Below are 13,393 nucleotides of genomic sequence, written 5' to 3' on the forward strand. Positions count from 1 at the left end.
TACAGATACCTGCCACCACGCTGGGATAGTTTTTTGTATTTTTAGTAGAGACAGGGTTTCACCATGTTGGCCAGGCTGGTCTTGAACTCCTGACCTCAGGTGATCACCCGCCTCGGCCTCCCAAAGTTCTGGGATTATAGGCGTGAGCCACCGCGCCCGGCCAATAATTTTTGGATTGTCATATTTTTCAGTTAGGATATTATCTGCCTGATAGTTTGCAATATGTTTTCTAGATTTTTGTAGCTCTCCTCATAATTTTTAAGAAGTATTCATTGGTTGATTGATTAATAAAGATATTGGTATATGTGTTGATTTAAAGTGTTAAATTTAAAAAGGAATTAGATGAGATTAATGGAACAGGAGAACTTAGGAAAGGGGACATTATGATACTAAACAATTAGAGAGAAGAAACAAATCTATAGCTGTATTTAGATGGTACACACATCTTTTGTTACATATTTTCTATATTTCAGTTCAAAGGATCTCAGAATGTATTGCAATCATTTTATAAGAAACATTTAATTTGTCATTCAAATGTATATATTGAGAAGCATAATAACCTAAGATATTATTTAGGCAGAACATAGTGCTCACAAATTTCATTAGAAATCTTTTAATAAAGTAAAAGGAGAAAAGCAGTGAGATAGCACATGTGCATATGGGACATTTTTTATTATAAGGATTGTCTAAGTATATTTTCCCCTAGTGCAGATACCAAAATTATCATAGCTGCAGAGAAACACATACTGTCACACTGTATTGTGACTTTTTTCCAAAGATGATGGCAATGATGAATGACACAGCACTGTAAGTGCAGATAAGGACATGGCATTAGTCCTATCTTAAGGCTGCCAGTATTGGATAGGAAGGCAGCTCTGCATCCTAAAGGCAACCAGTCCATACAGAAGGTGTTGGAAACCATTTCCATCCTTCCCTAGAGATTTGTGGTGTTCCCCTGGGACAGGCTTTGAAAAATCACCATGGCTCTGGGTCCTTATTAACCAGCCACTCCTCAAAGAGCTGTCTGCAGCTTCAGAAAGATACACAGTGTTTGAAAGCATAACCATTCTGAATGAATATTCAGAAAACATAAATATATATGCTGATGTATATGTATGTGTATAACACTTGCTTATTTGAGAACAAATAAATGCTCATTTGAATTTGTTTGTCTAAAATATCTTTTTGTCCGTGGTAATACGATGTGCCCAGAAGGATGAAAAATTCAAGAATAAAGTGAAGTACTACTCATCCATGTATAATACAGTATTAAATTGTATAGTATAGATCTGAAGCATTCTTGGAAAAAAAAAAAAAGGAAAAAAAGAAGGTAGCTCTTTGTCAAAATTTCACAGTGCTTCTTACTTTCTGAAGCCTTATCAAAGTTCTAAATCCTTTTTCTGGCATGTGCGAGACTCTTCAAAACTACTTTCTTCAGAGATCAAAATTCTAACTTTCAGATTGGGTTAAATACATTTTATAATTCGTCCTGCAGCTGTTGGAGCTGTAAGGAAGTAAAATGAGAATTGCTTTTTAGGATATATTTCTCAGCAAAGCAGTTTTGAAAATGAAACCAAATCTTATGCTCCACTTGACATTGGAATTTGAAGTTATTTTTACAAGCTCCAATGCAGTAGCTATGTGAAACATTAAAGACGTATTAGAATATAGTAAGTTAATAGTTAAAACAAGTTTTCTTCTAACAGTTTGTTCAATAAATAAAAAACATGAATACAAATTCTATCTTGTTATCAGCTTTCATGCCTTTTTTTCATATTTGTGCTTAAACCAAACCACACACTCTATTGTGTAAAATGTTTCTTCCCTTTTAATTATAGCCTGATTTGCTGCCTCAGCAGGAAGAGCTTTTATTAACTTGAAAGTGTATTTGGTGTAGTTGGGAGATGTGGAAGCAAACCCTTAAAGGAAAATCACGTTTTCTCTGAAATGTAGTGTGGCATCTAAATATAACCTTTACTATGTCCCTAGAACATTCAGGGACTGGAAAATTTTCAGGAATCCCTGTCGGGGATAGATCTGCTTTCGATTTTACAAAAGAGTGACTGTGTGGAGTCACTGAAACCAAAAAAGAAAAGAAAAAAAGGCTTCACATTGAAAGTAAAGGCCAAGAAAGAAATAAGCCAAACAAAAGTGTGAGCAAAGGAAAAAACAACGTGTCCATCTTTTTTGTTTGTATTTGACTGGAAAGGCCTTTGACCCTAGGCAATACTGTGCAGCGAATACTTTTGTCCTTTGTCATGTTTTACTTCCTCCTTTCATGACATCCCCCAACAACGAGCCTGTGTACCGTTCCTGGAGGGTCTGGCCCGGAGCTGGCAGCTAATCCCTGGTAAGGTCTATATAAAAGGCTCTTTTCAGAAAAGGGTGACTTGCCATCCCTAACTTCCGCTGGCTGCAGGGACACAGGCTGAAAAGACAGCTTAAAGATTGAGGGGTTTAGGTTCATTTACACTCAAGACTGTTAAATATCAGTTCCATGTGAATTCTGGAAGTCTTTAAAAATGAGAGAACTTCTCACATGTCTGAGACAGCTTAAACCTTGACTTTAATCTGGGGCAGCAAGGAAGATGTGGTAGCTAAAGTGCAAATTCTGGATAACCTTATCATGCTTAAAGGCAGAATTCCAATGTCAGGCTTTTTTTATATACAAAAAGTTGTTTGAGGTCTTATCATTCCTGTTTTGTAAAATTCTAAAGAGCTGCGAAGCCCAGTTTGGGAGCAACTAGTAGAAAAAACCTCATTTTATAGATTTAAATGAATAGTAATTAAAACCAAAATAACTGAAACTGAACAAAAATAGAGTCAAAAACAGAAAATTCAGGTTTCCTCGTATCAATTTAGCACCCTTCCCACAACAACATACTACTTTTCAAATTCAAGTTACAACTAATTAGCTGATGAGCTTTTTACAAATAACTCAAACATTCCATAAAATACAGTACAGCTGAAGACCAGCCTATTACTCTCTTTCTAATAAGCACAGATATTTACTGGAATCAGTGTGGAAAATTCTGACTAGATTAGTGCTTTTCAATACTGTAACGTGCAAGCAAAATAACTTGGGCACCGTGTTCAAATGTAATTTCACGTTCTGTAGGAATAAAGTAGAGCTGGCATTTCTAAGAAGCTCTGAAGAGTTTCTGATGCTGCTGGTCTGAGGACCACTTCAAGTAGCAAAAGTTTACACTGAGAATGGAGGAAATGGAAAAGTCTATGTGCTCCAGGAAAGGTGTGGTTTTCACCTTAGGCAGGTGACATATACAGTAGGTGACAAAACAAATAAGCAAAAGTAAGATGACGCATAAATATGTCCTAAACATCTGATTCTTACATGTAAATTATTTCTTTGTGAATGATGGTTTTTTTCCCAATTAGATGGAAGCCCCTCCCAGTCAATACCTTTTTCACTTTTTACAGGGTGTGTAGAAAACCCCTGTTAATAAATGCCACCTGACTGACGTGATCATAGATCACTGGAAATATCAGATGAAAATTCCAGGTGGAGCCTGGTTAATTCATTCTTGTGATAAAATTCCTTTCAGCAATGGATTATCCAAACGACTGGGTTGTGGGTTTCTTTGCAACTTCATTAATTCCCCAAGTATTTGCCACTTCAGAGGCAGCATAGAGGCAGGCAATCTCTTTGATGTCTGGGAGATTCTGCAGATTTCAAGGCCAATGGACAGAGTGTCTGTAGATGAATGACTGTGAACTGTCTCTGGTTAGACCAGAGTCTGAGGGTAAGGAAGCAATGAAAAAGACTGGGGTTTCCTCAAAAATAGTTAAGAGCTGCACTGTCCAGTGTAGTAGGCACTAGCCACTTGTGGCTCTTTAAATTCTAATTCATCAAAATTAAATAGAAAGCTTAAATCATGTTCAGTAGTCTCACTAGCTACATTTTAAGTGATCAATGACCACATGTGGCCAGTGCCTACTGCACTGGACGGCACAGATGCAGAACATTTCTATCACCACAGAAAAGTTCTACTGGACAGCGCTGCTACTCAGGGAGATAGAAAGGATGAAAGCTTGATTTGAGTGGTGGCTGGAAGTTCTGAAGAATGTTTAACTAGGCAGTGGTTGCTCTCATGACAGCATGTAAACTGGAGTAGGAAGCTAATGGAATGGGCAGGTTTAGACTGGGCAGTAAAGGTCTTTGTGTACAGGGGAGGGAGAGAGTCTCATGGTCAGCCAAGGATAATGAATGGCTCAGTACCTCAGAGCCTCTGACAATCAATACATCTTCTATCTATTGAAAGGCAACTTACAGCTGGGTGCAGTGGCTCACACCTGTAATCCCAGCACTTTGGGAGGCCAAAGCGGGTGGGTTACTTTGAGCTCTGGAGTTCAAGACCAGCCTGGGCAACATGGTGAAACCCCGTCTCTACTAAAAATACAAAAAAATTAGCCGGGCTTGGTGGTGCACACCTGTAATCCCAGCTACTTGGGAGGCTGAGGCTGGAGATCACGCCACTCTACTCCAATCTGGACAACAGAGGGACACTGTGTCTGAAAAGAAAGAAAGAAAGGCAACACACAAATGATGAAAAGGTAAAGTACGGGGGAAAAACAAAGAAAGATGAAACATTACTTGTTCACATTATAACTCATATTTTTGACTCATATCTTCTATGAGCAGTGGGTACACACCACATTACCCCACCAATTCGTCCTAGAATCCAGCCTCTCAGGAAAACATTCTATCCACCTGAGCATATAGTGCTTTCTGCGGTGCTGTAGTCTAGTCTACTTTATATACCTTTTATGGTGGGTGCTCTACTCTTAGATTTTGTGGCTCTGCCTGTGGTAGACAGCAGCTCTTTAGTTACTCAGCTCAGCCTGTGAAATCTTAGTCTGGTGCTCAGGGATCAGGATCAGAGGTTCTGCTTTTATGTCTTATGACATTTTCTGATAATTGTTTCCATTCATTCATTCAACGAGTATTTTTATTAAACACCTACTAGATACCAGACATTTGCTGACTCTTCTATTTTCTTCTCTTCTTCGGTGACAGCTTCATTGTTCTGGTTGAGATTTTAAACATTAATAAAATGAAACTGCAAAGCCAGAACTTAATATTACAAAATATGTTCTAAGTAGAGCAAACCACATTGTTTAGAGATCTGGGCCAAATGGATTAACATCTATCTCAGGAGCTGAGAAACTTTTATAGCTTTATGCTCTGGTCTAAGATCTCTTTTGATTACTCAACATCCTTAAGTCCCTGTATCAGTTTCCTGGAGTTGCCATACAAATCACTGCACCTCGGGGGGCTTAAAGTGACAGGTATGCATTGTCTCACAGTGCTGGAGGCCAGAAGTCTGAAGTCAAAGTGCCAGCAGGGCTGTCTAAGGGCTCGAGGGATGCTTACCTCCCTGCCTCTTCCCAGCTCTGCAGATTACTGGCCCCCCTTGACTCTCGCCTGGCCTGCAGCTGCATCGCTCCAGTCCCTGCCTCCCTCACCACAGGGCTGCCTTCTCTGTGTGTCTGTGCCCAGTCTCCTTCTCCTTTCTCTTAAAAAGATACCCGACGCTGAATGAAGCTGGAGGCTATAATTGTAAGTGAATCAACACAGGAACAGAAAACCAAATACCACATGTTCTCACTTATAAGTGGGAGCTAAACATTTAGCACAAATGGACATAAACATGGGAATGACAGACACTGTAGACCACCAGAAGGGAGGGAGGGAGGCGTGGGTTGAAAAACTGCCTATCGGGTACTATCATCACTATGTGGGTGCAACATACACATGTAAAAAACCTGCACATGGCCTCCTGTATCTGACATGTAAGTTGAAATTAAAAAAAGAAAAAGATTCAAAAAAAGATTAAAAAGAAAAAAATGCCAATCGCTGGATTAAGGTCCATTCTAATCCAGTAGGACCTCATCTTGGCTTGATTGCATCAGCAAACTGGATGACATCACTGGTACCAGGGGTTATAACTTGAGCATATGTTTTTGGAGGACACAGTTCAACCCATGACAGTTCCCTCAAATATATATACATAGAGTATACATGCAGGTCATTGATTCCAGCCCTAATACAAGTAGTAAGGAAGCAGGACAGCAGAGAGAGGAGAGTGTAAGGTTTAACAAGAGAAGAAATAACATTACTCTGACCCTTGGTCCTTCCAGCTCCTCCAGGCAGCAGATGGGATGAGCCGTGAGGAAGATCAAAGACAGTCTGGGACCAGAGGGTAGAGTGATGAGCACGCTAGACACCAAATGGGTCATAAATCACTTCTGGTCCTTTTAAGTTGCTTTTTGTGCCTTTTATTTTCTCCCTCCGCTCTTTCCTACCACTTGCTGCTGCTCTCTCTGCCCTCACCATTCCATTTTCCATTCAGTCTCTCTGTCATCCTCATTCTTTGAGCCCCAAAGCGAGGAAGAAATGTATTATGTGATCAAAGAACTTCCAAAGGACATTTACGTTTCCCCATTTGATTATCAGTATTTTATGAAATTTCATCACCTATGAACAAAACAACTCAAATGCAGCATTTTGAGGACAAACTGTAGAGCCGGTTTGTAAAGTTATTTGTGCCTGATGTCAACCAAGGTTTGCTTGAGCCAATTTTCTTAAATCTTCCATCCTGTCTTACTCATTTTCAGAGCACCTGGTAGCAATGTACGGTATCTTATTAATCAATATATAGACATAGAAACAAATTAAGAAAACAGGAAGGACATCTCTTAACATTTCTTAAAGGGTTGGCTCATGTTATTGGTTAATCTACCCTGATTTCAATGAGACTTTTGGTCATTCCTATTACAAATATTTATAATGTGCCCACTATGAACAAAGGATTTTGCTACCGTGAGTGGATGATACAGAAATAAATAAGACAGTCCCTGCTTTCAAGAAGTTTGCAGTTTTGGGAGAAAGATACATATAAACAACTCTTATATAAGGTAAAATGGGATAAATGCTGCAATAAAGGTTCAAAGTGTTTGGGGTGTATTTGAGAAAGAAGGGATTATGACTGGGAGTGCTCTTAGAAGAGGTAATAGAGTTTGTGTTGCGAATTCAAAAGTGGCAAGTACACCAGTAGTAGACGTTACTCAAAAGACGTTACCACTAGAGCTACTTGAGCAAGGTTGCCGAGGCAGGACACAATAGATCATATTCTGGGAGAACACCAACAACTGTTGAGTGTGGTTCAAGAGAAGCTTCATGCAAAATAAGGCTGAAAAGAAGTTTAAAGATCCAAGAGTGAAGCGTTTTGCTTTGAATTCTATGTTTAGTGGCGAATCACCAAAGTTTCTAATTGGAGGATTAGGAGATCACTTAGAAGGCTGTTGAAATGGTCTAAGAGTCCAGAAATGAAGAGTTGACTGAGGACAGGAGCAGAGGATGTGGTGAATGGGGAGGCTGGAAGCATAAGGTAGAGGTGGAATCAAAAGATCCTGGCAGGTGATAGGATGTTGAAGATGAGGGAAAACATGGAGCAATTAGAATCTTGGCATTGCATTGCCACAAACGAGGAAAAGCCCAGGGAGGAGCAGCTTTATGAAAGGAAAAGAGCTGGGGTGAAGAAGGGATAGTGACAATTTCATTTTGGTCCAGTGGTATCTGAAGTTTTTTTTTGTTTGTTTATTTCTGTTTTTTTGAGATGGAGTCTTGCTCTGTTGCCCAGGCTGGAGTCTAGTGGTGCAATCTGGGCTCACTGAAAGCTCTGCCTCCCAGGTTTAAGTGATACTCCAGCCTCAGCCACCTGAGTAGCTAGGACTATGGGCGGCTGCCACCACACCCGGCTAATTTTTGTATTTTTAGTAGAGACGGGGTTTCACCAGGTTGGCCAGGATGGTCTCGATCTCTTGACCTCAGGACCTGCCTGCCTTGGCCTCCCAAAGTGCTGGGATTACAGGCTTGAGCCACTGCACCCGGCCAATTCTTATTTTTTAACCTTTTAACGTTTTCAGTTCCTGGGTGTGAACAGTAAGAATGAAAACATGTTTTAATGGTTGTTTTATTTTGTTTAAATTTTGAAAGGGGCCATAAAGAGAACATTTATTTTTAAACGGTATCTTTGAAAGTGCATTTCCCCTTTGCAATGTGTCTGCTTTGCCTTCAACTTTCCGCCCTGCTGTGAGTAGCACCGAGAGTGTGGCAACGTGCTAGCAGCCCTCCCTCTCGGCACCTCCTTGGTCTCAGTGTCTACTCTGGCGGCACTGGAGGAGCCCTTCAGCCTGCCACTGCACTGTGGGAGCCCCTCTCTGGGCTGGCCGAAGCAGGAGCCCGCTCCCTCTGCTTACAGGGAGGTGTGGAGGGAGAGGCGTGGGCAGGAACCCGGGCTGCTGTGGGTGGGCGCAGGCTCCGGGGGCCCGCACTCAGACCGGCATGGCAGCAGCTCCCAGCAGTGAAGGGCTTAGCACCCAGGCCAGCAGCTGCTGAGGGTGTGCCGGGTCCTCCAGCACTGCCTGCCTGCGGGCCCCTCGTTTGAATTCTCGCCAGGCCTCAGCCGCCTCCCTGCAGGTCAGTGCTCCGAACCTGAGCCCCCTTCCCGCTCCTGTGCGGCCTGAGCCTCCCGGACGGGCACTGCCAAGGGCTGAGTGTGGGCACACAGCACAGGACTGGCGGGCAGCTGTGCTTGCGGCCCAAGCACAGGATCCATGAGGTGAAGCTAGCTGGGCTCCTCAGTCGGGTGGGGACTTGGGGAACTTTTATGTCTAGATGAAGGATTGTTTATGCACCAATCAGCACTCTGTGTCTAGCTCGGGGTTTGTGGATGCACCAATCAGCACTCTGTATCTAGCTAATCTGATGGGGACTTGGAGAACTTGTATGTCCAGCTAAAGGATTGTAAATGCACCAGTCAGTGCTCTGTGTGTAGCTCAAGGTTTGTAAACACAGCAATGAGTGCTTTGTGCATGGCTCAATGTTTGTAAATGCACCAATCAGCACTTTGTGTCTAGCTCAGGGTTTGTGGATGCACCAATCAGCACTCTATCTAGCTCATCTGGTGGGGACTTGGAGAACTTTTATGTCTAGCTGAAGGATTGTAAATGCACCAATCAGTGCTCTGTGTCTACCTCAAGTTTGTAAACATACCAATCAGCACCCTGTCCAAACGGGCCAATCAGCTCTCTGTAAAATGGACTCATTAGCAGGATGTGGGTGGGGTCAAATAAGGGAATAAAAGCAGGCTGCCCAAACTAACGGTGGCAACCCCCAGGGTCACTTTCTAGGCTGTAAAAGCTTTGTTCTTTCACTCTTTGCAGTAGATTTTGCTGCTGTACTTATGAGCTGTAACACTCACTGTGAAGGTCTGCAGCTTCACTTCTGAAGTCAGCAAGACCACGAACCTACCAACCCACCAAAATGAAGAAACTCCAAACACGTCTGAACATCTGAGGGAACAAACTCTGGACACACTACGGCTCACTGTAAGCTCCGCTTCTTGGGTTCACGCCATTCTCCCATCCCAGCCTCCCGAGTAGCTGGGACTACAGGCGCCCACCACTACACCGGACTAATTTTTTTTTATATGTTTAGTAGAGAAGGGGTTTCACCGTGTTAGCCAGGATGGTCTCGATCTCCTGATCTTATAATTCGTCTGCTTCAGCCTCTCAAAGTGCTGGGATTACAGGCGCGAGCCACCCTGCCAGGCCTATTTGAATTTTAATTGCTTTGCTGTGTTTGAAATATGTATTTATGCTCACTATTACAATTAGTCCAAGTGCAAATGGAAAAAACTGAAAACAGCCTTAGTAAATCTTTTAAAAAACATTTTATAAATAAGTTTTTCGGTTTAATCTTGAGGAGGTCTTACTGTGTTGTCGAGGTTGGTCTCAAACTGCTGGGCTCAAGTGATCCTGCTGTCTTGGCCTTCCAAAGGGCTGGAATTACAGGTGTGAGCCACCATGCCCAGCCACTGTTTGTAAATATTAAATAAAGATAAAATATAACTACTTAGTATCCTCCTCTACTCCAATAGTGGTTTTATAATAGATTAAAAATAAGATCGTGGTTCCCTCGTTTTGCCATTTTGTAGTCTTAGCGTTCATGTTAGTTTAATGTGTAGTCTCGTTAGCAAGCATCATACATCTACTTTGCTAACAATAGGTGGCACCAGCACACAAGCATCTCATCTGTATTCAACCCAACAGAAATACCAAGAGATAGGAGAGAAATAGAAAATACTCAAATTGCTCGAAGGCAATGAATTCAATTCTGATGAACTGGTATGTTGGGGAGCCATGTGAAGTAAGAGTTGTACTACAGCGGGTAGGCGTTTGAAAGTATGGACGTTAAGTGCCCAAATACATGAGGTAGTTTGGTCTTTTATTGAGAAAAATGAAAAGCAAAACAAGCTTTCTTGGGAAATGTCTAACCGGAAAATCTATCTGATTTCTGAAAATAAATTCTGAAGAATAGAGGACACCAGTGGTTGAACCTGTGTGTCCCACTGCAACACTCGCAGAAGTAGAAGCTGCAAGAGACAGTAGGGAAGAACAAAGCAAGAAGGGTAAAAATAGGATGATAATCAAATGCCCCAGTACTTTGAAACTTCAAAAAAAAAGTGTTACGTACTTTCTGCTTATTTTTTCCTAACATGTATAAAAAGCGTGCTGATCACGTAGATGACTAAGAAAATGTCCTCAGGGGAGAAAAAAACCCATGAAGATGAAGTATTGATTACAATTATACAACGTTTCTCGTCACTTACAGTTTTGCATTTGCAAAACTAGCACACGCGAAAATTTACTTTTATTAATTTTTTCTTTTTCTTTGTTTTTGAGACGGAGTCTTGCTCTGTCGCCTAGGCTGGAGTGCAGTGGCCCAATCTTGGCTCACTGCAATCTCCATCTCCTGGGTTCAAGCAATTCTCCTGCCTCAGCCTCCCGAGTAGCTGGGGTTACAGGCACCCGCCACCATACCCAGCTAATTTTATTGTGTTTTTAGTGGAGACAGGGTTTCACCATGTTGGCCAGGCTGGTCTCTAGCTCCTGACCTCAAGGGATCCGCCTGCCTTGGCCTCCCAAAGTGCTGGGATTACAGGCGTGAGCCACTGTGCCCCACCCTTTTATTAATTTTTTCTCAAGAAATTAATGCAATTTAGGTGTTTATCACCAAAGTGGTGCCAACCTTCACTACACAAAGGTTTCTTTTTTAAATAAGCTAAATTTAATTGTACATCACTTTGTAAAAATCTAATTGCTTCTACATTTTCTCTTTAAGCTAAAATCTTTCTTGAAATAAGAACACAACAATCAATGGATTAATTTAATACCTCTGAGTCTCCTTTATTTTGTGAAATGCAAGGGAGGAATATTTTAAATGTTCCTCCACAGTTGTATGACATTTTGTATAAGAATGATATATGATTTAGAGCAAGAATTAAGGAAATATAAACACCCAAGTACAACTAAGTATCTTATTATGAATACTTTAAAGTTAATTCTTTGAATTTTTCCCTTCTAGTTATAGGTTGACAAATTTATTCTGAATCTTTCCTAATGCCAAACGTCTGCAGGGGTATAGAATGGCTGAGGTGGTTTTTGGACTTTACGGTCTTTGGAATAAAAATATGTTGCTTTGAATATATGCACATTACTTCAATATATTTTGCTAATAAAATATTTCTTCTATTATCTGCTTTTCTTGCTTGCCTATGGAAGCTATGATTAGATCTCAAATCCTAATTTTTTAAATCGAATACTTAAAATTAGTAATTCTCATTAGCAGTTCAGTAAGTTTTGTAACCTAACCTTAATACTCATCAGTGATACAAAATACTTTGAAAGGTGAAGCACTAAAAAATAACTTTAAGAAAGATACACTACCCATATAACATATGGTGGTTTTAAATATTAGGTCAAAATTTTTTTTTTCATAAAATCACTCCTAACATTCCTAATTACCCAGCTTGCCTGAGTTTGATAATTGTCTTTACTTGTATATATCTCTCTCCAAGTAGATGCTAAGATATTTGAAGCCAAATTCCTTTCTTATTTCACTGTTAATTTTTTGCTCCACTTTCTCTGTCTTCCCCAATCCTTGAATCCTCCTTAGTCTGATGTCACACATCTTAGATGGATTCTCATCCTGCCTGGGGTTCTGTCAGGAGTAATTCAGTACCCTTATTATCTGTAAGAAACCTGCGTTGTTCTTCGTTGTGCACTTCTGCTACCACTATTCCAACTGCTTTCTTCCAGAATTTTGTAATTTCTCACCTGCTGATGTGTCTCTCCTGATCTCATTATTACTTCGGTTTGCATTTTAACAGAGTATCAGAAAAGAGAGAAGATAAATGCCTGTGTGCAATCTGTCTTCTTTAACTAGAACTGAAAGTAGTTTTTTTTTTTTTTTTTTTTTTTTTTGAGACAGAGTCTTGCTCTGTCGCCCAGGCTGGAGTGCAGTGGCACAATCCCGGCTCACTGCAAGCTCCGCCTCCCGGGTTCACGCCATTCTCCTGCCTCAGCCTCCCGAGTAGCTGGGACTACAGGCGCCGCCACCACGCCCGGCTAATTTTTTCTATTTTTAGTAGAGACGGGGTTTCCACCATGGTCTCGATCTCCTGACCTTGTGATCCGCCCGCCTCGGCTTCCCAAAGTGCTGGGATTACAGGCGTGAGCCACCGCGCCCGGCCTGAAAGTAGTTTTACGGTTACTTGTGTTATTCGTAACATTAACTTAGATTGGTGGTTCTTAAAGTGTGGTCTTTGGACAGCAGCATCAGCATCACCTGGGTGTGTGTTAGCAATGCAGAATCTTGGACGTGTCCTGGACCTGCTGAATCAGAATTTCAGGGATAGGACCAAGCAATCCTTGCTTTAAGAAGCACTCCAAGTGATTCTATTGCAAGGTAAAGTTTGAGAGCCACTAATTTAATTGGACGTGCTTAGGGCATCGGTTCTTTGTTAACCTTTTTGTTTTTATATTGATTGAATGTTTGTACTTCTCTTGATTGCTTGCTTCTTTTGATTTTCTTTTTATTTATTTATTTATTTATTTATTTATTTATTATTAACTTCTTAAGGGCACACCTATTCTAGTCTTTATTCTTTTCTAATATAAGCATATGTCTTAAAATTTTTGTGAAGTACCGATTTTGCTATATCCTCACAAGTTTTCAAATATAGTATTTCTAGCATTCATTTACACACACTCAAAATCTTCCATTACAATATCTTCTTTTACCCCTTTTTCAAGGTTTAAAGATTCCAAATATAGACTTTGGTTTATCTTTTTGTTACTGTGTTTCTCAAGTTCAGAGAATGTGGCCAGTGTGATATTTCTTTAAAATATAGAGACTTGCTTTATTTTACTTCCTGTCACTATCTCATTTGTGCTTGAGAAGAATGTATATTTTCTAATTATTGGCTGTGTTCTGAATATGTTCAATAAGTCAAGTTTGCTTGTTGTG

This window comes from Papio anubis, chromosome 15, assembly GCF_008728515.1.
Source record: "Papio anubis isolate 15944 chromosome 15, Panubis1.0, whole genome shotgun sequence".
Lineage (NCBI taxonomy): Eukaryota > Metazoa > Chordata > Mammalia > Primates > Cercopithecidae > Papio > Papio anubis.